This window comes from Petromyzon marinus, chromosome 5 (genome assembly GCF_048934315.1).
Source record: "Petromyzon marinus isolate PM22_M1 ecotype Great Lakes invasive population chromosome 5, UKy_Petmar_22M1.pri1.0, whole genome shotgun sequence".
NCBI classification, from domain to species: domain Eukaryota; kingdom Metazoa; phylum Chordata; class Hyperoartia; order Petromyzontiformes; family Petromyzontidae; genus Petromyzon; species Petromyzon marinus.
Genome location: NC_133671.1, coordinates 10,704,528 through 10,731,133, shown reverse-complemented (window position 1 = coordinate 10,731,133; position 26,606 = coordinate 10,704,528). Strand labels below are relative to the sequence as shown.

General features: G+C 42.3%; 1 protein-coding gene across 2 annotated transcripts in view; it reads left to right on the top strand.

Moving 5' to 3' along the window:
* The window catches only part of LOC116939052 (transmembrane protein 132D-like), a 586,990-nt gene that overhangs the window by 341,277 nt on the left and 219,107 nt on the right, over positions 1-26,606 (top strand). The gene's annotated exons all lie outside the window — the stretch shown is intronic.

Sequence of the window (26,606 nt, the reverse complement as noted above, 5' to 3'; positions counted from 1 at the left end):
CCATTATAAATACTGGAGTATAAGATTTTATACGTTCATTTTTACACTATGTTCAGGTTATCACACTGCACTATGAACCTTTTAACCCAAGTTAAATTCCAATCATGGGTCCTTGACCAGCATGGTGAAGTATGATCTAAAAACAAATTCCCCCGACTGACATTGTGTGGGGAGGCCTTCACAAAGTCTTAATTTAACAACGGGCTGAAACATGTTACGAGTGTTTATTTAAAGAACTATTTTACTGCATTTAGGAAAGTAATTATTTCTATACAATTTTAATATCTTAATATGTTGCAGTATATATTGTACTTGTTTTACCTTCAGAAATTAAGACCCATTCGTATATAAATAAAACATGTCTAAGTTTTGAAAAATGCATGTAATCTATTCCTGCACGTGTGACTATGAATTTGTATAAATGCACGCACGCATGCGTGCGATTGACATCTGGCAATATTCAGCAATGTCAAGAACTGTGGTAAATCAAAGGAAGATTCTATCCCACACTAGGGCATGCAACACCAGCAAGCTTTCTGAAGTTGACTATATGGCCCTCATTAATGGTAACCCATGTGAATTCTAAGTGTGAAAAACACTTCTTCATTAACACCTTACCACATCCAGATACAATAGCAAATGTAACAACATTGACTCATGGCTATTCATATCGCGAATTCATTCTTCAACCTTTCACTTATTTGTTTACATATATTCTCGATTTACGTATTCATTCGTACATTAATTTCATCATTTTATTTATTGTTTCGATGATGCTCTTATTCATTACATTTTTTCCAGTTTCTTTACAAATCCATTTGAGGTTTAATTTGTACGTATCAAACATGTTGTGACCTATTCAGTGACAGTGTCTTTAATTATTGATGTGTTGTTAATGTAGCTCCTGTCTTCCGTTTCATTTGTCAGTGTCCGTATTTATCAGGGTTTGCAAAATTATCTTTTCCCTTATTCTTGGTTCTTTCGGTAAAGTCACGTAGAAGGGAAGCAATAAAATAATAACCAAAATAAAACAATAATTGTTTCCCTTCTACGTGACTTTACCGAAATAACCAAGAATATGAATCCCTGCAGTCAGGAAAGCTTTGAATAAAAATGTATCTTTTCCCTTCTCAAGGTATTATTTTATTTAGTGTGTGTCAGCTTGCATAACGTCACTTTTGCGTAGGCACAAAATAATACGGCCACCTAAAACAAAACCTGCAGTTTTAATTTTTGTCTTTTAAAACACAAAGTATGTGTGTGCAATGGTGCCGATGATGCTGATAGCCTGGGTTTGATTCAAGATCATGCTCTCTGGAGGCAATTGGTATTTTAATGATTTATTTGTGTACCTTGTTTCATAGATCTCTTTAGGTCATGAGACCTTTACTATACAGTGCATCTATACTGTACTTCAGTATAGATGCACTAGGACCGGTTGGAATGGTATTCCTTTGTTTCCTCACGGTAACCAAGTTACAGTTGGCTGGGTAAATGTACTCGACCTATATACTTTATGTCAAATAAATTGCTTGCTCAATACAGCGGAAAAGAAAAAAAAATGTCAGCTAGAACCAATGGTAAAACATGAGGACAATGCATTATTCGGAGTGTGGATATTTGCTCATTCATGTTGACTATGTGCTCATAAGTGCACTGTGTATGGTATAATTATACTCTTGGCTGCGATTTAATTATTTGCGAATCCTCTTGCTCGTGGCCCCTAATCGACCTGCATACAATCCTGTCATCCGTGGTTTTTCACAGATAAAGAGGCGGCACGCAACAGATGTGTAGTGGTTGACTTCCCTCGGACAACTTTCGTCTTTCTTCCAACACCACTTTATTTACAGTTCTCCACGTGTCCTCAATGCTCCACAACTTCCCTTGTTGCCACAGCTCGCTCGCCTTGCTCCACTCGACTCGCTCGCCGTCTTTGTCTCTCCAATCTCCGCTTCTCCGTCAGCTCCGATGTTGTCTCTGTGCTTCCCCCACTGCTGGCTGCTTCGTCTCCGCTCCCCGCTATCACTGTGCTCTCTCCACTGCTAGCTGCTTCGTCTCTGCTCTCCGCTCTCCACTATTACCATGCTCTCTCCACTGCTAACTGCTTCATCTCTGCTCTCCGCTCCCCGCTATCACCGTGCTCTCTCTACTGCTAACTGCTTCGTCTCTGCTCTCCGCTATCACCGTGCTCTCTCTACTGCTAACTGCTTCATCTCTGCTCTCCGCTCCCCGCTATCACCGTTCTCTCTCCATTGCTAACTGCTTCGTGTCTGCTCTCCGCTATCACCGTGCTCTCTCTACTGCTAACTGCTTCGTCTCTGCTCTCCGCTCTCCGCTATCACTGTTCTCTCTCCATTGCTAACTGCTTCGTGTCTGCTCTCCGCCATCACTGTGCTCTCTCCACTGCTAACTGCTTCGTCTCTGCTCTCCGCTCTCCACTATTACCATGCTCTCTCCACTGCTAACTGCTTCGTCTCTGCTCGCCGCTCTCCGCTATCACTGTGCTCTCTCCACTCTCCACTGCTGGCTACTTCTCTCTTCAGCTGCTCCACGTCTTGCCTCGTCCAGCCCCCGACTCCAACTCCCCGTTTCTCCTCACGTCTCCCCAATTTATCCCCGCTCTCATTACACCCCAATTAATTAACCCGCAGTCCCAACGACGCTCCGCGTGCCCGTGCGCCTGTCAACTCGCCAGACTTCTAGACGCCACCCCAGCCCTGAAAACAACACCAGCCAATCACACTCCAGCCCTGACAACAACACCAGCCAATCACAGCCGTCATTGGCTCCACCAGCTTAATTGGCCCAATCGTTACCTCATCGTCCCAATATGACCCCTACTATCCTGCTCACGCGCAATCTCACCAATTACCCCCATGCGCCTATTTATTCCACTACAGATGCATTCTATTGCTCTCTTTTTGCTGTTAAGAGGCGAATCTAAAAGTCTTCTCCTGGAAGCACTACATTTATTCTCGCGGCTGCTTTTTTCACAGATAAGAGGAGTCATTCAGCATATGCATCCTAGTATCTGTGTTTATTCGCAGGAAAGACACATAATGCAAGCAAGTATCACAGTACAGTATTCATATATACACGAACGAGTACACTGGCAAAAGGCATTATTTCATGAATAAATGTGAATGATGCGTTCCACTCTCTGCGCCAATGTAAATGAGAGAAATGTTTCTATATTTCACTCTTATCATCCTCCTGAAAACAATTGATTTTTAAGCGAAGGAATACTCGCATTCTATGGCACGAGGACCCAATCGGGTTGTATGACCTTATAAACTAAATAATTTTACAGCTGAATGCAGAATATATTGCATTGGAACTGCAAATAATCTGGGATTCCTGGAGTGAATGCCTGATGCTGAAGTCACCCCGTTGCTAGTCTAATGGCTGGGCGTGGATTTTTTTTTCTCAATTGTGAATGTTAATTTTAGATTTTTAAAATAGAGGTACTATATGTGAATGAAATAGTATGTGGGATAGATGAGTCAGAAAAGTGTAAACTCCATTGCAGTTTGCATCACCAACAGCCCCAGAGACTTACAAAAATTCCAAGAGACTTCTCTCTCGGAGTTTAATGCAATACATCGCAAACACAATCCATAAAGGGTGTGAATTTGAAAACAAAATAGATTTTTGGGTAAAATAACATTTACTGTCTATTTTTAAAACATTCCTCTGGCCAAATGGGTTGATATATTTGGATACTCTTTGTTATGGACAGACGACCTGCCACTGGCTTCAACAAAAAAGGATCCCAATGAAGGCAATGTCACCACATCCCACAACTGTCTTATTCTAGATCTGAAGCTTTTCATTGATTACCCAAAACAGGCTGCCTTGGATTCCCTTAGATATTCGGCCAGCAGATATAGCATCTGAAGAGATAGAGTCCTATTGGGAGGTGAGTGGTAGGCTTATTTAGGCCATGGACTAAAAGTAAAAAAAAAACATATTTTCACGAATAAAACGAGGTATATAAAAGTGGTGCAGTGCTGAGGCATGTACTGTTAGGAATTGAGAATACCACTCGATAGAAGTTAATCTAATTATGAAATAAATAATAACAAACAAACATTGCACGAGGTATCATTTAAAAGAAAAGAATATAAAACTATAACTACCTCACGAAGTACAATGTTTGACACTGAATGGTATATGCAGTGTGTTCGAGATAGATATGAGCTTGGGTTGGTGCATGTTCACATCCAAATGTTTTACTTAATAAATACAATTGCATACCCTCATCAGGACAGTAGGGGTATTCGTCCCGGGTGTGTATGTATGAATACGCATGTTAATATTAATAATTAATATTATTTATGCGACAATGTATTGTAGTTCAATATTACATTGCATGTGCTTTCTGAAAACATGCATCGCTGCATTCATGAACATTTGTAATCACTGTCCATTTACATATTGAGACAAGCGATTTTCCTTCACATCTTTGACTTTGCACTTAGCAAATGTATACAGGCGTGAAGCCAACGAGCAACAATTGCCCTACCATATATTTAACATCTTTTAAGTCACATTATTGGCAATGGCTATTTAATACACAAAATAATAATATGTTACCATTCAAAACGACAGCATTCTCGTAATTAAGCAAGGTACATGCACCTTGTCGCTCAGAAAACTGAATAGCCGCTCTATTTGCTCCAAGGGAGTTAGCAAAACAGGCAGTTACATACTCGTCTGGTGGTTCATTATGGGGCCTCGATTATAGCCTTGAAACGCTGGTGTAATTTACAAGATGTACGGGGAGCAGTGAAGGATGGAAGCTCATGAATATTTTATGAAATGAAGCGAGATTCTTTTGTTACTGCGAAGCAGGCATTTTGAACCCCATACCTGTGCCACTCTTGTTTGCAAATCATCGTGCAGCATCACGAAAGATAAAGTAGCGTCTTATTTTTTTTGTACGAATGTAATGTAAGTGCAATTAATGTTTTAATTATGTACAACATAGCAATTGCAATATGTGTAACATAAATATCACCGATGTGTAATATCTGCGTGAGGATTCGTACGTTGGTAATAACAAAAAAGCAAGATACAAATGCACTGGGATTATGTGGCCAATTTTGTTTTGTGTTGTTATGCGAATGAGTAAAACCATTTAAACGTTTTAGCAAGCATTCCTCGAGTTAATTATGACGCTGAAGCAGAACCACTCTTAAACACTGGAGTAGGGGGTGGTGGGCAAAGGGGGGGGGGGGGGTGTTTCTTCCCCATAAAGTTTGTATTTTACTATTATATGTTTCGCTTGGTACGCCACTCCTTAAACTAATTGCAAACACGGCCTTACACACCTGTATGTGCTCCTGCCAAGACACAAGCTATTCCAATCATAAAATGCATTCACAATTATTCAAATTACAACACTTGAATTATCATTGCACTCCTACGTTAAACAATAATGTGGCCATACCACCTGCCAGAAGAGTGAATTGCAGCTCAGATTAATTATCACACTACAGCTCCCCAAATCCCCATGCTGGCAATGGCCACCTTTTTAACCTCTCGCCCATCCTTATTTTGTCAACTGCCATCTGTGCATACCAAAGGACTTTGAACATGAATTTTCAGTTAGTGTTTACATAATCATCGCTGTAATTATCTCTGCAAGTTCAGAAGCAGTCTGCCCTCTTGCAACTGCAGAATACAGAAGTGCTGCATTGGGATACGAAACGCAATCCGGCATCATCATACTAAACGTGAATTAAATTTCATCTCCGTGATGCAGGGAATAGCAAGTACAAGGGTTAATTATTTTTTGTATCGTGATATGTACCATGTAATGTTTTACGTTTCTTGTTATTCTACTTTTGTTGGTAACATCTGGTTTTGGTAAATCGAGAAGCCCAAGGTGGAAGAGGATAACTGATTGCGGCATCTGTTGGCTGTGTTAGACTCTACTAGAACATGGTCTACTGCTACTGTTTTGCAGTCCATGAAAATACTAGCTCATGAACACCAAATATGCAAAGGCATTATACATGTAATGGCAGCTAAATGTATCTTTTATTCAATATATACCTATTGAGTATATTTGATTTGAAGCTTTCGTGACTGCAGGAATTACTCTTTGGTTCTTTCGGTAAAGTCACGGAGAAAGAAAATAAATTAAATAATAGAATACGACGTTTAGCAATCTTTGGAGAATGTAATCAACCAGGCTATGCGTTAACTGCGTGTTAGCCGACTCTCTGTGTTGCATTGCATTACATTTAAAAAAAATTGCTAAGTTTGTTTTCTCAAAGTGCCAATTTCTCTTTTTAAAATGTACCAGGCTCTCATAGGTCCATTCGCTCTTTCTCTCCCCCGGACGCTTCGGGGTGGATTTCCACACAACTCTCTCTAAAATTTACCAGTCTTGCTGGGTCTTTCTCTCTTCCCCTGGCGCCGCTGGATGGATTTCCACACAACTCTCTCTAAAATGTACCAGTCTTGCTGGGTCTTTCTCTCTTCCCCCGGCCGCCGCTGGATGGATTTCCACACAACTCTCTCGAAAATTTACCAGTCTTGCTGGGTCTTTCTCTCTTCCCCCGGCCGCCGCTGGATGGATTTCAATTCAGCTCTCTCATTGGCATGCTAATTTCTCTGCTCCAGCAGACCCACCTCTCTCTCTCTCTGCCCCACATCCCCCCCCCCTCTCTCTATTTAAGGCCTCGACACAGAGGCATTGGGTCTCTGTGTCTCTATGTTGTGTGTCTCTCTCTGTGTGTCTCTCTCTGCTTTGTGTGTCTGTCTGTGTGTCTCCATGTCTGTGTTTTGTTCTCTCTCTCAAGTTTAGAAGTTCACTAGGTTTGTTTTCTACCTGATGACGATTGCTTGTGTCGCAATCGAAACGGCGTATTCTATTATTTATTTTATTTTCTTTCTACGTGATTTTACGGAAAGAACCAAAGAGTATTGAGTATATTTCAACATTATTTGCTTTGTGTTTGTCCTATATGACACTCCAATACGTTGCATATATTTTGGGACTAATTGTGTTATTTTTGCGCAGTTTTTTTTGTTCATGATTTTTACGACGACTTTATTATGTTTTAATGTATATTTTTATAGAAAAAAGATGCAGCATGACTGTATGCATTTGTTGTTAAAATTCGGTGCGTTCAGTCTGTAATTAGATTTTTCAAATATATATTGCTGGCATTTTCTTTGCACTTGTACATGGGGAGAGAGTGTTTTGCTAAACTAAATCATGTTTCATTTATTCCATCAAATTTTTTTTTATTACATTATAATTAATCACTCCTTTTATGCTAATCTTTCCTTTCAAACACTTGTCAAAAAAATAGAATTGTGCTAAAATATCCACTTTTATTTTCAAATTTCTGTTTTATTTTAGAGGATAGAATGACAAAGTTGGCTGACCTAGATATTCTGTTTCCCATTGGCAAGATATGTCCAAGAAAGATTTATTCTAAGAAGAATAATGGTTACAATCACTTCCACCTTATGTAACACAACCAAAATGTTCACACACACACACGTGTGTGTCGACTTTTAAATTACGACTATTACGTGTCGAAAAGTCGTTGCCGTGCAGTGGAAAAAACAGAGACAACTTGGATTTGCATACTCCTCTCACAAACTTTAACAAGAGCACCAAATAATAATCTGCATTATTATACATGCAATAACAATAATACAATTCTTAGATAATAGGTATTGCGAGGTTCTTATTTTAATGCATTCTCTAGGATTTAAAGAATATTCTAGCAAAGTAATTGCTTTGAGGGGAGCACAAATTGACACATTGGGGCAATTATGAACGGACCGTGCCAGTCCTCTGTATACGTTATTCCCACATCAACAGTGTTGGTATCGATTCTATATCTTCCCAACTTATTTGCGCCATTTCAATTAAATGTTTATTTGTTGCACAGAAAATCCCGTTGAGCAAGACACAGAGCTAGTTTCTGGGCAATGAGAGGAGCCCAATCAGCAGCCAGCCAGGACATTCGAGCCATAGATAATTTATAATGGTAGTTTGATTATTATATTCATCTTAATTTGTACTTGTTTTCTTTTAGTTTAGATTAATAATTTAGTTTTACATTTTACATTCAGTGTCTCTCAATTTCAGTTAGTTTTTGCTTCAGGATACCCCAATATATAATTCGCAAATACATCTGGCCATTGTTTTGTGAGCTGTAAGAGAGTTTGTCTTCCTGAACTTAATGAACTAATTTTCAAGTCTGAAACAGGTCAGAGGACATAGTGTTGTGTCCAATGAACACATTTTATGTAATACCTGTGCGCGTGAGTGTGTGTGCACATGTGCGTGTGTGGGGAGCGATGGTATAGCAGTTAGCGCGCTGCACTACGAGCCTGGCGCTCCGGGTTCGATTTCCGCTCACGGCCAACACCAGTGACGATTTTCTGAACCGGTCCTGGGCCTCGCCTAGGTCGACTCAGCCTCAAATGAGTACCTGGTGCGATGTTAAACATCGCCGCTAGGGAGACAAAGGCGGCCGGGCGTGGTGTTGGCCACCCACCCCCCCGTGTGCCGTGCCAGCTTTTAAAGGTGCTAGCTAACAGCACTTGTCCCTACAGTCTGTTAAGGCTATATGGGGGATCTTTGTGTGGATTTATTACCATAAATGAGCCAATATTTTAACTGGGAAGCTAAGAAAATCATTCAATGCAGTTTATTTTTTTTATTTTCTAAATTTCCTTTTCACCACATCAGTCAAGCAACACCCGTAATAAATCAACACACAATCAAGTGATCACGTAGTAAGTAATCAATGCACGCTTCCCTTATATTATGATTGATTGAGGTGGTGGTGTCGGTTATTAAACGTATCGAAGAAGGCAAGGCATCCTGTGTTTAAAAACATTGCAAAAAAACAAAAAAAATCGCTTAGTATTCTGCGGTTGTGCCTGAACAATTATTACCACAAGTATTTCATTGATGAAAAAGAAAACATGGGCAGGTACAGCCAGGGCCGGATTAATATTATGTAGGCCCCTGGGCTTCAGGTACTGTGAGGCCCCCAGTAATATTTGCAAAAGGAAAGCAAAGTTAAAGAAAAATATTTTTTTTACAAGGCGAACAACAAATAAAATTCAGCATTCACAAATGAAATAAGTTTTCACTTAATCTCTGGAGGCCCTCTAGCTGGCGGATGCCCCTGGGCTGCAGGCCCTAAAGCCCATGCCTGAATCCGGCCCTGGGTACAGCGTATGGTTAGGTGGGGTTCGGTGGGGGTGACGCCAGAGGTAAAGCTTAATGGGGTAACATCAACAAGCGAGTTAGGTTCCCATACAGGGAGTAAACGTTATCAATGGAAGATACATCATGGAGGGGCGATACTTTGAGGAGTGTTGTGCGGGAGGCGAATGAGGGTGTGAGGGTGTGGTGTGTGTTCGATTTATGCTCACGGTGGCGAATATTTGATTCGGTCCTGGGCCTCCCCGAGGTTGACTTAGTCTCAAATGTGTACCTGGTGCAGTGTGTAAACATCGCCACTGGGGAGACAAAGGTGGTCGGGCGTGGTGCTGGCCACCCATCCCATCGTGTACCATTCCGGCCTTCATAGGTACTCGCTAACAGCACTGGCCCCAACAGTATGTTAAGGCTATGGAGGAGATCTTTGTCTTTGTGTGTTGTGGAGGTTGGGTGCCTACACATTTTTAGTTCGCATCCCATTCGTGACTTTTTTGCTGCAGTGATGTAATAAGAGTTAACACACTGGACTTACGAGCCAGAGGTCACCGGGTTCGATTCGATGCTTCACGCGGCCGTTGAAACAATGGGCAAGATTTTTTAATCCTCCCCCCTGGCTTCTGCCCACCAAACAGCATCCATTAGGTTCACCACAGTCATTCGAATGGCAGGTCGCGTGTGGTGGGGAAAAGCGTGCCTACTCCCACTTCTCCCAATGTCTGGCCAGCATGGAACAAGAGGCCAAATACTTTTTCGAGGGCTGTGCTTGAGCTCCCTCTTCTGCAGGCTGCTCTACCAGCAGTGGCGTGACCAAGTAATTGCATGGTTACACCTTTATGGAGTAATAATAAATTAATTAAAATAAACCTCGTTCGCATGAGTTGTCATCGTCAGGTTTTCTGTGGGCCTTCATCTTATTTTTGTGCTATCAATTTTCAATTGATGGGCCACTGTGTTGAGCTGTCACTTGTGGCCAGGTCACTTCTGAAAAATGAGTTAATACCTCAGTGGGATTGCTTGGTAGGATGGGGATGATCTACTTTCAATTTAATGTGTTTGGATGATTTGTTTACCTTACTTATACTTTGCACAACTATCATGTTTTTGTACTGTTTGTTGTTGTAACATTCTTACCCTGGTGGTAATGCAACACTCAGGAACTTCACCTCTCCTAAATGCAGATGGAACAACACTCCTCACAGAGAAGGACAAAAGACTTGTAAGGTGGGCTGAACACTTCAGCGCAGTACTCAACCAGCCAACATACATAAATGAGGAGGCAATTGCGAGACTGCCTCAAGTTGAAATAAAACCAGTCCCTTGCTGTTCTACCATCCATTGAAGCCAGCAAAGCCATAAGCCTCCTCTCATCAGGGAAAGCTCCAGGGTCCAATGCCTTTCCAGCGGAAATCTACAAGGCTGGAGGGCCTCACTTAGTTGAGAAACTGACTGACCTCTTCCAGTCTCTGTGGAAATTAGAAGCTGTTCCCCAGGAGTTCAAGAATGTATCTATAATCCATCTCTATAAGAGGAAAGGCAATCGGCAGGCCTGCGACAAACATAGAGGCAATCCATACTATCAATCGCTGGCAAAATCTTGGCAAAAATCCTTCTGAACTGCCTAATTGTCCACCTAGACCAGGGTCTGCTACCTGAGAGTCAGTATGATTTCAGAAAAGACCGTGGAACCACTGACATGGTATTTACTGCCCGGCAGTTACAGGAGAAATGCCAAGAACAAAATGCTGATCTATATATGGCTTTCGTTGATCTAACAAAATCATTCGACACAGTCAGCCGGCAGGGCCTATGGAAGATCATGGCCAAGTATGGGTGTCCAGACAAGTTCATTGGCATCGTGCGCAAACTCCATGATGGCATGATGGCCAGCATCAGAGACCAGCAAGCACTATCTGATCCGTTCCCAATCACAAATGGGGTGAAGCAAGGCTGTGTTCTAGTGCTCTTCAGCATGGTCTTTTCTGCCATGCTGCAAGACTCATTTCAGAACCACAACACTGGGATTAGCTTCATCTACCGTTTTGACGGTGGGCTATTCAATCTGCGGAGGATGCAAGCCAAAACTAGAGTGGAGGAAGTCACTGTTCGAGAACTTTTGTTTGCTGATGACTGTGCTCTGGCTGCTGGCTCATATAAAGATCCACAGGACAATATGGACCACTTCTCCTCAGCTTGCAACAACTTCGGCCTAACAATCAGCACAAAGAAGACTGAAGTCCTGTACCAACCTGCTCCTGGGAAACCCGAAACTGAGCCCACCATCTTTGTGAATGGGCAAAAGCTTTCAGCCGTTGACAAGTTTACTTACCTTGGTAGGACTCTGTCTCACGCTGTACACATAGATGATGAAGTTAACATCAGGATTGTCAAGGCCAGTGCAGCCTTTGTACGTCTACATAACTCGGTATGGGAAAGGACTGGCATTAAGCGGGAGACAAACCTGAAGGTCTACCAGGCTCTTGTCTTACCAACTCTTCTGTATGGGTGCGAAGCCTGGACAGTCTACCAGCACCATGCATTAACCACAATACCTGCAGTCAAAATGCAAACAAAAAATATACTATGATAATATATGCATTGTCCTTGAAACTAATTGGTCCACACCAAGGTACGGCTTTCTTTTGAGCCTCGACCCAATTGGTGCTCGACCAGATAACGCCAGAAGGCGTATAGCTCAAAGACAATGCACTATCAAAGTAATGAGGGCTCGGGATGAGCATCTACATCATTAGACCTCCTTTGCCAGTACCAAAATGTAATAATAGGGTTTTTGCCCTTTTTCTGGCAACAAAACTGAAACCTTTTTACGAGGATTCATGTCTGCATTAACCACAATACCTGCAGTCAAAATGCAAACAAAAACATACTATGATAATATATGCATTGTCCTTGAAAATGATTGGTCCACACCAAGGGACGGCTTTTTTTTTTTTGAGCCTCGACCCAATTGGTGCTCGACCAGATGACGCGAGAAGGCATACAGCTCAAAGACAATGCACTATCAAAGTAATGAGGGCTCGGGGTGAGCATCTACATCATTAGACCTTTGCCAGTACCAAAATGAATCCTCGTAAAAAGGTTTCAGTTTTGTTGCCAGAAAAAAGGGGAAAAACCCTATTATTACATTTTGGTACTGGCAAAGGAGGTCTAATGATGAAAATTGATGCAGGCAACGTATTTATGATATATCAATTAGCATCCTATGTTAATTGCTACTCAAACAGTTGTAGGCCTAGTGCATCTACAGGTCCTGGCTTTTCTGAAAGTTTCTTGTTGAGTACAGTATTTCCATATGTTAAACAACACTTAGTAGGCGATATTAAGTTGTTACCATTCACATGGGGTGATAGTGGTGAGCCCTTTGCTAGATCCAGGCTGCGTTTAAATGCCCTGACGTGAGAAAAAAATGGTATCGTAGTAGTAGTGATATTCATTTAAACACACTGCAGCTTGGGAGAAAAAAAAAGTCAGCATATCTCATTAACTCGGTTGGAGAAATAAAGAGCCGTCTGAATGGGCAATGCTCAAATCAGCAGCATAATGTGCAGGTAATAGAATCAAGGAGGAATTCACAGGCGAGTGGCAAGATAAACAGAGGACTGTATCTGCATTTTTATTTAGCTCTAGGCAGAGAAAACACTGCTTGAAATGTCACTAACTCCCACATCCATCATCCATGGACTGTACCTAATCCTTGAGTGAGGAATTGCCGTTCTATAGAACAGAAGGACAGGCGTACTTACGAAAGTTGTACTTCGATGTTGGTCAATAGAGAAGTTGCTTGGCAATATACTCACTCATCTTACTTGTGAGTGCTTATCGCATGTCTTTCTTTTCTCATTCAGGGGAAAATATCTAGGCTACGTTACTTTCCCAATTGTATTGATTAGTATCATTCGCTTCTATTTTTACAAAACTCTTTAAATACAGTATATAACTAATTCGGGGTATGTTGTGGTGTAAATTGTTAAGCACACTGGAATTGCAATCCAGAGGTCACAATATCGAGGCACTGGAGTTTAAATAATGAGTACGTTTCTTAATCACTTTATCTCAAATAGATGTATGTAGTACCTTAATCCAATGTGCTTTGCACCAATTATAAAATTGTACGTAAGATAATGGTGGGAGTGGTTAAGGAGGGTTTGGGGTAGTGATAGGGGTAGTGATAGGAGTAGGGGTGATAATAGGGGTTGGGTTAGGGGTAGGGATATTGTTAGGTGTAGTGACAGGGGTAGGGGTGATGAAAGGGGTAGGGGTAGGTTCGGGGTTGAGGTAGGGTTAGGGGTAGTGACAGGGTTAGTGATAGGAGTATGGGTGATTATAGGGGTTGGGGTAGGTTAGGGGTAGTGATATGGTTAGGCGTAGTGATAGGGTTAATGATAGGAGTAGGGGTGATGATAGGGGTTGGCGTAGGTTAGGGGTTGGTGTAGGGTTAGGGGTAGTGATAGGTTTCGTGATAGTGATAGGGGTAAAGGGGTTGGGGAAGGCCTGGTCGTAGTTGGGCGGGGGGCAGGGAGTAGCAGTAGCAGGATGGGCAAGGGAGAAGAGACGGGGGTTGTTTTAAGGAAGAATCAGAAGCAGGTTATGGCGAAGATGATTGTCTTCGTGCAGTGGGAGTTTGTTTCAGTGAAGGGGAGCAAGAAGGGAAAATTAACAAAAACGCGACTGGGGGCAGGGCGAGAGAGGAACAGAGAGGGATGGTAGAGACTGGGAGCGTAGAGGATGAGATGGGACAGAGGAGTAAGATACGAGAGAAGCAAGATAGGGTGTGACAAGACCATGGGGGGATTACCCTAAACTATGTTCAATCCATTGGACATAAATGGGTACACTCCAGTTCGTTGTGTGGTTGGTAAAGTGTGGATACTCCCACCTCTTCCAATAAACTTGGCCAGCATCGAAGAATAGGCCAAAATACCGTCTGCAAAGCTCCCTCAAATGGAGGCTCTTCCAGCAGCAGTTCCGTGAGCAAGCAGTTTAACGGCTTTATAGCTAAAATTATATGGTGCCGTTATTATGGATGCAGTGGTATGTGTTATGTGTTTGCAATGAATGTTAGCCGTAGATCCATTGCAGTACTTAGAGAAGGTAACATTCCATTGGATCGCGTTAGCTTTGCAAGGAAGTGCTGGGTTGAGCAAGCAGAGAAAGGGCATAGTTTTAAAAGATGATACAATTTAGTAAAACTATGCAAGCAAGCACAGTTATGTGCATGCTCGCTTAAATGTAAATGGTTTACCAAGCTAAATAAATACAGCAATGCAATGGTTTTCCAGTTGCCAAACGCATGCATTATATGGTCGCACTCATTACACACAAAGTGCTTGCCACAAATGAATCACAACACCTTGCTCATCTCGTCAAGGAGCAAAAACTATCACGCAAACTCTGGTCATCCTAGGCTTTTGGCTGGCCATCGAACAAATAACTGTCACTACATCGCGTGCTTTCATATGCACTTCTGAAGCCATCTGGAACGCTCTTCCTTCCGATATTAAAAAGGTGCTGGAGCTATGGACTTTTTAATCTAGATTGAAAGCTTCGTTCTTTAGAACAGTTTTTTTGTGTGTTTTGTTTGTTCTCCTTCCCCCGAACCTCCGATTAGCATGGTTGGTTATGTACGAAATAGGTTCAACTTACATACATACAATAGCATCTGATGAGTTAACTACCTTTATTTGTGTAAATATACAATATACAAATGTGTAATGACAATACACAAGAGCTGTTACCTATGATGCAGTCATTTAACCTTGATCCTAGAACGGTTTTCACGTTTCCAAAATATCTTCAAAAGTATGTACACATTAGATATCAACCAAGTACCTTAGCCAACTACTCCTCCAAAACAATTATTTTCCTCACTCCACCTCGTCCAACTCTGCTGTTTTCTTGCACAATTTCTCCCGAGACCAACTCTGCCTAAGACAACAGCTTTTCGGTGGCATAAATTAAATCAGCAGTTAGAAGGGTAGCATTAACACAAGGAGAGTTGTGAACGCATTTAAATATTGTGAGGATGCACACATTTGATCAATCTCGCGTTTAATAATCCAAACGTAGGAGTATGTGTTTATATGGCAGGCATCCAATGCCACCTCAAGCTAAAATTATGAAACATTACAGTTATCTCAGAGCTCTGATTATTATTTTGGTTCAGTCATGTGATTGACTGCTTTTATCATGTGTCAAAATTGACACGTGACAGCTGTACAGTCGAGTCAAATGTCAAGATGTCTTGCTACTCAAACAGTGCTCATTCGCACAGGTCTGAATCTGTGGTGGTAACTCCACATGACTATGGTAGGTGCCAGTTTATTTATATCCCCGTGGACGTCTGACTTGAACATGAAACTCGCGACCAAATGTCTGGGAGTTCATTGCTCTTTACGGAATCAGGCGTTTGGTACGAGCATTACCTAATTCTGTGAGAGTTACAGTTACAAGCTAGGCAAAGCAGGTTGACAACTGTAACGTTGATACTAGAGACTTTGTGGCATCATTATATCCGTTGTACATATTGCATAGGTCTAATGAGTTTGCTACCAAAATGTGTATAATTGCAGGTGTAATTTGGCTCTCAGAGACACCATCTTGTTCAGTTATATGTATATTTATTGTGAATAAAGTTCGCCGACTCATTGATAATTTAACGAGTAAGCACGATTGGACTATATACAGCTGGGTAACTGCTCTGACTTATGCAACGCCCCCCATGTAGTTGGCTGACTGCACAGGAGCGGACGCGTAGTAGTCACGGAGACAATATGTAACTCTAGCCTTGCAAGACCACAAGGTGCCCGATCCAAGATGATGAAGACGACCCACTCCAAGACGACGACGACTCTCCCTTGGTTCCCACCACAGCAACAGCCCAGAGCCCTGTTCCACGCCGGCTTTTATCCACTCCTCGACCCGGCCACGCCCCTTTTCCCGAACACTCTCTCACCTCATCTGGGCCTGTCTGTCCCTGTCTTAATTATTATTTACGACCACTTAGGTCACGCGCTACCCTTACGCGACCCTGTCAGTGCCGTCGCATCAATATATTCTGTCAAACAGCTCAATTAACACGATTTTATCTATGGAGGAAAATAGACACCTGTATTTGAACATTACATTTTACTTTTCAATTTCAAAGCTGAATACATTTATCAAACTGAACACATTGAAACCATGTGTCTTCATAGACAGAAATCTAAAATTTTAATAAGGACAATTCAACACGACATTTCATTTGACAAAACGGGACTGTGCAAATAATAGGATACACATTTAAAAGTAACAGTCACCAAAAATTAAGAAACACTTGAGCTATGCTTTGAATGTGTTATACCATGCATGATGTTTGTGTTTTTGTGTGTTTATTCTGGATGAAACGTAATTATTACATACTTGCGGGAAGTACCCGGCATAGCCTGGGCAAAAAAGACACATCGACTCACACACACATACACATTGACTTACACACACACATATGGACTCAAACACACACATCGAACTACACACACACACATATGGACTTACACACACATATCGACTAACACACACATGGACTCACGCACACACTTATCGACTCACACACGCACATAGAGCCACACACACACATTGACTCACACACACACATGGACCCACATACACACACATGGACTTACACACACATCGACTTACACACACATCGACTCGAAACACACAGATCGACGCACACACACACACATCGACTGACACACATCGAGTCACACACATCGACTTACACACACGCACATGGACATACACACACACATCGACCGACACACACACATCGACTTACAAACACACATCGACTCACACACATAGACATCGACTTACACACATCAACGAACACACACACACATCGACTTACATGCACACACAAGATTTGTTTTCTTTTTACTAACACACAGATCGACTCACACACACACATTGACTCTCACACACACATGGACTTACACACACAAACAAATGGACGTACACACACACATGGACCCACACACACACACATCGACTTACACACACACATCGACTTACACACACATATCGACTCACACACACATCGACTTACGCACACACACATCAACTTATCGACTCACACATACATCGACTTACATATACACATCGACTCACACACATACATCGACTTACACACACAGGCACATCAACTTACACACGTATCGACCTACACATACACACATCGACTTACATGCACACACATAAAAAATATTTTTACTTAAACACACACATCGACTCACACACACACACATGGACTTACACACACAAATGGATTTACACACACACACACGGACCCACACACACACATCGATTTACACACACACATCGACTCACACACACATATCGACTCACACACAAACATCGACTTACGCACACACACATCGACTTGTCGACTCGCACACACATCGACTTACATATACACTTCGACTCACACACATACATCGACTTACACACACAGACACATCAACTTACACACGTATCGACTCACACACATACATCGACTTACACACCTACATACATCGACTCACACACACATGGACTTACACACACACAAATGGATTTACACATACACATCGACTCACACACACACATCGACTCACACACACATCGACTCACACACACGGCTTGACAGTCAGGATCAAGTTCCGCTCTGAGTCGTCTCTCCACAAGCTCACGGCTCACCACCAGAGCGGGTGGCATAGACCCCACAAAACGAGCGGCGAGTGTTTGACAGCATGGTGGATGCAGCTTGCAGCACGCACACCGGCCAGTCCTTCTTCATCATGCCCAAGATGGCAGTTCTGCTGTGTATCCTACTGCTGTCCCTCCCAGCCATATCTAATGTCAAACTCAACTCTACCACCAGCGAACCTTGTTATTTCTCATCCATACTTGATGCTACATTTGCCACTACACCTGCTAATGAAACAGCTTCTTCTATACTCCATCTTTTCTGTCCCATTACTTCATCATCCTTTCACAGAAAATACCTATGCAAACTATTAATTCTACTTTTCTTATTTCTGGGAGATATTGAGCTTCACCCTGGTCCAAATGTAAATAACTCATGTAATTCTGTAGATTTTTCTGGCAGAAAAGGTGTTGGTGTTCTACACGTCAACATCAGAGGGCTCGTGATTAAATTAAGTCAACTAAAACTAGAAGTGGCAAACCTGGACCTGGACATTTTTTGCCTAACAGAAACATTTCTCACTCTGGCCGCCAATGACTTGCAGATTACAATTGACAACGACAACCTTTTTCGGTTTGACCAAGGGTCTAAAGAAGGTGGAATTGCCATCTATGTTCGTAGTACTATTTCATGTTCACCAGCTCATTCCTTGTTAAAAACATGTTGCTTTGAAGGTCTGGCTCTCAGAATCACTCTCCCTAAAAATCAACAGATATTGGGAGTGTGCTGAGACCGCCTAGTGTTAAGGATGTTGAAGCTGGGACTGCACTGAGGGAGCTTCTTGGGGCCCTCCCTAAAGGTGAAAGTTTTAGTGGGTGATCTGAATTGGAATTAGTTAAATCCGCCGGCCGTGGCCACACATTTTGCAAATGAATTTAACCTATTTCAATTAATAAATGTCCCCACAACTCCCAACCTAAAAAATCTGGGACAGTCATCTCTGCTTGACGTCCTGTTGGCTAATGCCCCTCACAATTTCTCACTTACTGGTGTTCTGGGTAATAACCTTAGTGATCACTCCTTCATATTTGGGATGAGATCGTCAGCCAGACCCAAAGACCCCCCTAAATTGGTTGATAAGCACTCCATGAATCACTTCAGCATACAGGCATTTACAAATGATGTGCTTCACTCTGATATTGACAAGGTTTGTGATATCCCCAACCTGACTACGGCTTGGGAGACCTTCAGTTACACGTATCTCCAAATTTTTGACAAACATGCTCCATTGGTTAGATTTAAAATTAAAGGCAACCGCCCACCATGGTTTGATCCTTTGATTACTAACCTCATGAAAACTAGGGACAAGGCTTGGGCATGTGCTCAGGAAAGTAATTTGGTCAATGACTGGCTAGAGTACAGGATTTTAAGGAATAGATGTATCAAAAAAATACGGCATGCAAAAAATGCTTATTTTTCCTCCACTCTCCTGGAATCACATGGCAACGCCAGGATCTTCTGGAAAACAGTAAAATGTATCGAAAAGGCATCTAACACAGATAATCTTCCCGTTGTGCTTAACGGAAATGGGGACTTTTTCAGATCCCCAAAAAATTGTCGACAATTTTAACCTTCATATTTCTGAACCTTTTTGTTAATATATTGGGAGTCATCCCTGCTCATGCAATTTCCTACACCCTTGTCTAAATATTTAACGAATTTAGTTTCAAGCCTATCCACGAAAGTAATGTTCTGAAACAACTGTCCTACCTCAAAGGGTCCTCCTGTACTGGAGCACATAGTATTCCCGTCTTTGCTCTGATAACTGTTGGTCACCTAAAATACAAACCTATAGCCCATATTTTCAACCTGTCCATCAAAGAAGCATCAGTACCTCTAGAATGGAAACATTCCTATGTTCGTCCACTTCACGAAGGGGGCCCTAAAGATGATCCAAATAACTACTGACCTATCTCAATTTTGTCCCCGTTGATGAAAATGTTTGAAAAATTATTGAACTACCAAATTAGCAGTTTCCTGTCCGACAACAATCTTTTACATCGAAACCAATCTGGGTTTCCAAAAAAATACAGCACCACATCTGCTGCATTAGACTCTCTGAATCACATATACAGTAGCATTGATAAGCATTACTGTGCCAGTCTTTTTCTTGACTTGTCCAAAGCCTTTGATACAGTCGACCACAACACCCTGCTTAGCTTAAGTTGCCTCCGTTCCTCCAAACACGCAGTGAATGGTTAAAAAATACCTCTCTTCTCGCACCCAAAGTGTATTCATAGATGGTTGGAGGTCAAACAGTGTTAAGATAACAAAAGGGGTTCCACAGGGTTCCATCCTTGGCCGCCTCTTGTTCTTTCTTTATGTAAATGACTTGGGCACTGACCTGCATTATTTCAGGGTAAATCTGTTTGCAGATGACACGATACTGATTACTGCTGGCCGCTCTCCGGATGACATGAGTACTAAGCTCCAGGGTGATTTCAACAAACTACAACATCAGCTAGTTGCTCTTAAACTAGTCCTGAATACTTCCAAAACCAAGATGCTATGCTTCTCACCAGGCCTAAAGCAGGACGTTATTTTTCTCCAATTAAATTCCTTAAAAAATTATCAAATAGAGTGAGTCAAGATCTATAAGTATCTTGGGGTAATTTTTGATTCAAAACTGAATTTTCAAGATCACATTGATTAAATTGGTAAAAAGACAAAATTAAAAATTGGTTTTCTGTATCGACACAAGCACTTCTTCCCCCCTATGTTCCGTTTGGAATTGATCAAAGCTACCATATCTTCTTGGTTCTTTCGGTAATATCACGTAGAATGAGAATAAAACAATAAAACAAAATTGTTTTATTATCATTCTACGTGATTTTACCGAAAGAACCAAGAAGATGAATCCTTGCAGTCACGAAAGCTTAAAATCGAAAAGCTACCATACTTCCTCTACTTGATTACTGTGACATCGTATATAAATCAGCCCACAGTACTGTACTGAAGAAGCTTGACTCAATTTATCACTCGACCTGAAGATTTGCATTGAACTGCCTATATAGGACCCACCACTGCAATCTCTCCATTGGGTCAAACTTAAAATATCTTAATGATCGACGGCTTGTGCATCAGATCTCATTTATTCATGATGTACTTACAAAAAATCAGCAGACTACCTGCTGGATCTCCTCACTGTTTCGAAGAACAAATGTGACCTAAGGTCCTCGCTCATTTACCAGCTTCACATTCCTTATTTCCATACAAATACCAGAGGAAGGGCCTTTGCTGTTGATGCCCCCAGGGTCTAGAATTCTATCGCCAATAAACTGCAACTTGGATCATTACCTGTGAGATCTTCACTCAAAACTGCTCTTGAGCAGCTGTACACCCCTAGCTGCCACTGCTATGCAGTGGCCTTAAACCAAATGTATCGCTCAGGATGACCACTCCAAAGTATGATCTTGAGTTTTGATTATAGTGTGCTGACCTTTAAATCTGTATTGAAAATTTTTGATACTCCTGCGGATACTCCTGCTGTTATGGAGTGACTCATGCTGCCAACTATGGCTGCAACGTTTGGTCGTACATGTTATGTATATCGTTTGTTGTTAAATTTGAATCACAGTTCCTATGATCACTGTTACATTGTTTTTTATATCTTTATTTTGGTGATTTCGAAAACATATGGTTTAGCCATGTTTGTTCGTTGAAGTACAGAGTTAACCTGATAACTTTAATCTAAATTGTCTTATGGTTGTTATTGTTTGACTCGCATCCCACTGGGATTTTTGCACACAACGTTAATATACGGTGTTTTTTCTGGAAGACTTTGCTGTTTTTTCATGGATTTTTCTGTTGCGTGTAGTCACTTTAAGATGTTTTTTGTTCATGTTTTTGTTTGTTACGGTTGCACCTGAGTCAACAGCCGCATGGCTCACAGGGCAATACCTATTAAATGAACTGAACTGAACTGGCTGTACTAATAGCTATCCTAACTCTATAGCAGGACGTACTGGCTGTAGTAGTAGCTATACGAACTCTATAGCAATACATACTGGCTGTAGTAGTAGCTATACTAACTCTATAGCAGGACGTACTGGCTGTAGTAGTAGCTATGCTAACTCTATAGCAGTGTGTACTGGCTGTAGTCGCTATACTAACTCTATAGCAGTGCATACTGGCTGTAGTAGTAGCTATACTAACTCTATAGCAGGACATACTGGCTGTAGTAGTAGCTATACTAACTCTATAGCAGTTTGTACTGGCTGTAGTAGTAGCTATACTAACTCTATAGCAGGACATACTGGCTGTAGTAGTAGCTATACTAACTCTATAGCAGTTTGTACTGGCTGTAGTAGTAGCTATACTAACTCTATAGCAGTTTGTACTGGCTGTAGTAGTAGCTATATTAACTCTATAGCAGTGTGTATTGGCTGTAGTCATAGCTATACTAACTCTATAATAGTGTAGTGGGCCCAACTGAGTCGCAAACGTACTTGTTAGAGGCAACACATTTATTACACCAACACGAATACACAAAGGGGTAGCTGCCCCTTTACCAGTTAACAGCCAAGGGTGGTGGATCACACGGCTAACTATACTAACACACTGGGAGTTAGCTACAATGGACCAGACCCCGCCTCGGATTCCAGACCGACGTGTTGGAGACTCTTCTTGACGTAGACCGTAGATCTTCAGATGGCGGTAGCAACGCCGACCCCGGAACTGCAGAGACCCGGCTTATATGCTCCCAGGTCGGAGCCGGCTCCGCCCTTGGCCCCGCCCACCTTTGAGAGAGCTCTGGCTCTCGACTATTCTTGAGACAACTTTCCCCTGGACACGTGACCACCCCTGAGCCCCCATCTGGGGGCCCCCTGTAGACTTTACCAGTCACGTGCCTTCGGGGTCAACCAAAGTGCCATGGCCCAGGGTAACCCTGTCCCTGTGTTGACACTTTCCCACTCCCTCCGTTAGGAGACAGCACTGCATGCCATGCGTGGTGCCACTCACCAAGCCCTCACTAGGGCTGGTAGTACACCCACCTACGGGGTGTCAACGATGACGGTTCATCGCACGCCATGCATTGCTAGAGCCGGCATTACTCGGTGACATGCACGATGCTGCTGCATACGTGATGTCCGCGATGTGAGTACATCGCACGCCGTGCCCCTCTAGGGCAGGCACCATACAGTGACATCCGCGATGTCACTACAATAGTAATCTTTGGTTCTTTCGATAGTCACGTAGATTGAAAAATAATAAGAAAAATAAAGTGATAAAAAATATAAAAAAAATAGAAATAATAAAACAAATAACCATTATTGTAGACTGTAGCCTTGTTTTTGATCAGAGTGAGTGTACTGACAGTCTATAATGTAGACTGTAGCCTAGTTATTAAGTTTGGTGAGTGTACTGGCAGTCTATAATGTAGGAGGCTAAGTCACTCTCCATTACTTGTGTGTGTATACACACACTCTCTATGTTTCAATTTAATCTGAATTCAAAACCCACATCTCCATTACCCTTCCCGCACTTCTGTACTCATGGCCAACGCTCGCCCCTGACTCTGAATTGCTAGCCCCATGCTCTCCCCTAACACTGTCACTTGAACCTTCATGGTTCGCCAACTAGGCGGCATCAGTATGACTTAAAGTCCTGGCTAGATGCATGCAGCAATGTGTGAACATTTATGCTGTGCCATTCTGAGTGTTGAGTATGTAACATTATCACACAAAAATAACACACTAAAAGCAACAAACATCAAAAACATGCATGGTAGATAAATCGTTCTCACAGTCGATTCATTCACACCTTGCAACGGATGCAGCACTCCCACGGCACTACTTTTCCACGCGGATATGAGAATCATAGCAGCGTAAAACCGCGTATGGCCAAAACATCACCCCCATGTTCTGGAAAACAGACCTGATTAGGTAAACTTTGCGGATCCGAAACACGCGTTCAATAAAGCCGTGTTGGGCAAGGTTTTCCTGTACTTTGCCATTTAATCATATTTGTATATATAATCATAAATAAATGATCACTGCAACCCTGGCTAGATTTTTTAAACCCTTCAACTGGATTGAGGTCAAGGATATGACACCTAAACAAAGCATTGTGCAAATTTGCTCTGCCAGGAACCCACTCTTTGTGTAATCTTGGAAAATAAACAAATATGTTCCCTTTTATTAACTGTGGCAGAATTAGTGAGTCCAGAGCTCAACCCTTGTCTCACAAGAGCACTCAAGGGTCCTGTGCTAAATGTCGCAGCAGTTTTGTGCCTCTTAAGCGTACTCCATCAGATCAATACCCCAGACATAATCTTATTTCCATGTTGCACAAGCATTTTTAAAACAAATTGAGTGCTCTATGATGTACAGTGAGGGAAAAAAAGTATTTGATCCCCTGCTGATTTTGTACGTTTGCCCACTGACAAAGAAATGATCAGTTTATAATTTTGATGGTAGGTTTATTTGAACAGTGAGAGACAGAATAACAACAAAAAAATCCAGATAAATGCATGTCAAAAATGTTATAAATTGATTTGCATTTTAATGAGGGAAATAAGTATTTGACCCCTCTGCAAAACATGACTTAGTACTTGGTGGCAAAACCCTTGTTGGCAATCACAGAGGTCAGACGTTTCTTGTAGTTGGCCACCAGGTTTGCACACATCTCAGGAGGGATATTGTCCCACTCCTCTTTGCAGATCTTCTCCAAGTCATTAAGGTTTCGAGGCTGACGTTTGGCAACTCGAACCTTCAGCTCCCTCCACAGATTTTCTATGGGATTAAGGTCTGGAGACTGGCTAGGCCACTCCAGGACCTTAATGTGCTTCTTCTTGAGCCACTCCTTTGTTGCCTTGGCCGTGTGTTTTGGGTCATTGTCATGCTGGAATACCCATCCACGACCCATTTTCAATGCCCTGGCTGAGGGAAGGAGGTTCTCACCCAAGATTTGACGGTACATGGCCCCGTCCATCGTCCCTTTGATGCGGTGAAGTTGTTCTGTCCCCTTAGCAGAAAAACACTTCCAAAGCATAATGTTTCCACCTCCATGTTTGACAGTGGGGATGGTGTTCTTGGGGTCATAGGCAGCATTCCTCCTCCTCCAAACACGGCGAGTTGAGCTGATGCCAAAGAGCTCCATTTTGGTCTCATCTGACCACAACACTTTCACCCAGTTGTCCTCTGAATCATTCAGATGTGCATTGGCAAACTTCAGACGGGCATGTATATGTGCTTTCTTGAGCAGGGGGACCTTGCGGGCGCTGCAGGGTTTCAGTCTTTCACGGCGTAGTGTGTTACCAATTGTTTTTTTGGTGACTATGGTTCCAGCTGCCTTGAGATCATTGACAAGATCCTGCCGTGTAGTTCTGGGCTGATTCCTCACCCTTCTCATGATCATTGCAATTCCACGAGGTGAGATCTTGCATGGAGCCCCAGGCCGAGGGAGAGTGACAGTTCTTTTGTGTTTCTTCCATTTGCGAATAATCGCACGAACTGTTGTCACCTTCTCACCAAGCTGCTTGGCAATGGTCTTGTAGCCCATTCCAGCCTTGTGTAGGTCTACAATCTTGTCCCTGACATCCTTGGAGAGCTCTTTGGTCTTGGCCATGGTGGAGAGTTTGGAATCTGATTGATTGATTGCTTCTGTGAACAGGTGTCTTTTATACAGGTAACAAGCTGAGATTCGGAGCACTCCCATTAAGAGTGTGCTCCTAATCTCAGCTCGTTGCCTGTATAAAAGACACCTGGGAGCCAGAAATATTTTTGATTGAGAGGGGGTCAAATACTTATTTCCCTCATTAAAATGCAAATCAATTTATAACATTTTTGACATGCGTTTTTCTGGATTTCTTTTGTTGTTATTCTGTCTCTCACTGTTCAAATAGACCTACCATTAAAATTATAGACTGATCATTTCTTTATCAGTGGGCAAACGTTCAAAATCAGCAGGGGATCAAATACTTTTTTCCCTAACTGTAACTTTTTTATTTTTCAAAAGTTTAGAAAAGCTATGCTTGTAAATGAATAGCTTGATTGCAAATAACCCATCGTCATTTAGATTGTAGCTGCCATTATTGTACATTTAGCCACATAATGGCATATCCTTATCGTTTTTAATGGAATTTATTTATTCAGCATGTATGTGCATGTATCTGTGCATGTATTTGTGTGGCTGGACAAACAACCACAGTTTCCTTGCTGGTTACCAGTCAGTACCAATGTGGTGTGCTGTAGGCAATGCCATTCGAGGGAGGCCTATATTAATCAGCTGTTCCCCTCGTGGCGTGCACGCAGCCACGACAGCGGTCAATGGGGGCCATGGACGGGTGTGAGGGGGCTGCTAACACCTCACACCTTCAAAATGACCACCCCCAACCCCACCCAGGGTTAATCCAGAAACAGCAGGAAACCACTGCAGATGGTCCACGTGGAATGTTTGAACGCTCACTGCAGAGGAGAGGCTGCCATTCCTCCTATGCTCCTATGTTAGCGGCTTGACCAGTACCGCCTCAACCTCTGTAGAATACAGGAGGTCAATTGGGCTGGTTTTGGCTACAGTTACGCTGAGGAATGGACGGTTCTCCACTAAGGGTAGGACACTGCCAACCAACAGAGAGTGGCTCCAATCTGAGCAAAATAATTAAAGGAGTGTGGGAGCGTGGTGGTGAGGTCTGGGAAGCTGTGAGTTCCAGAG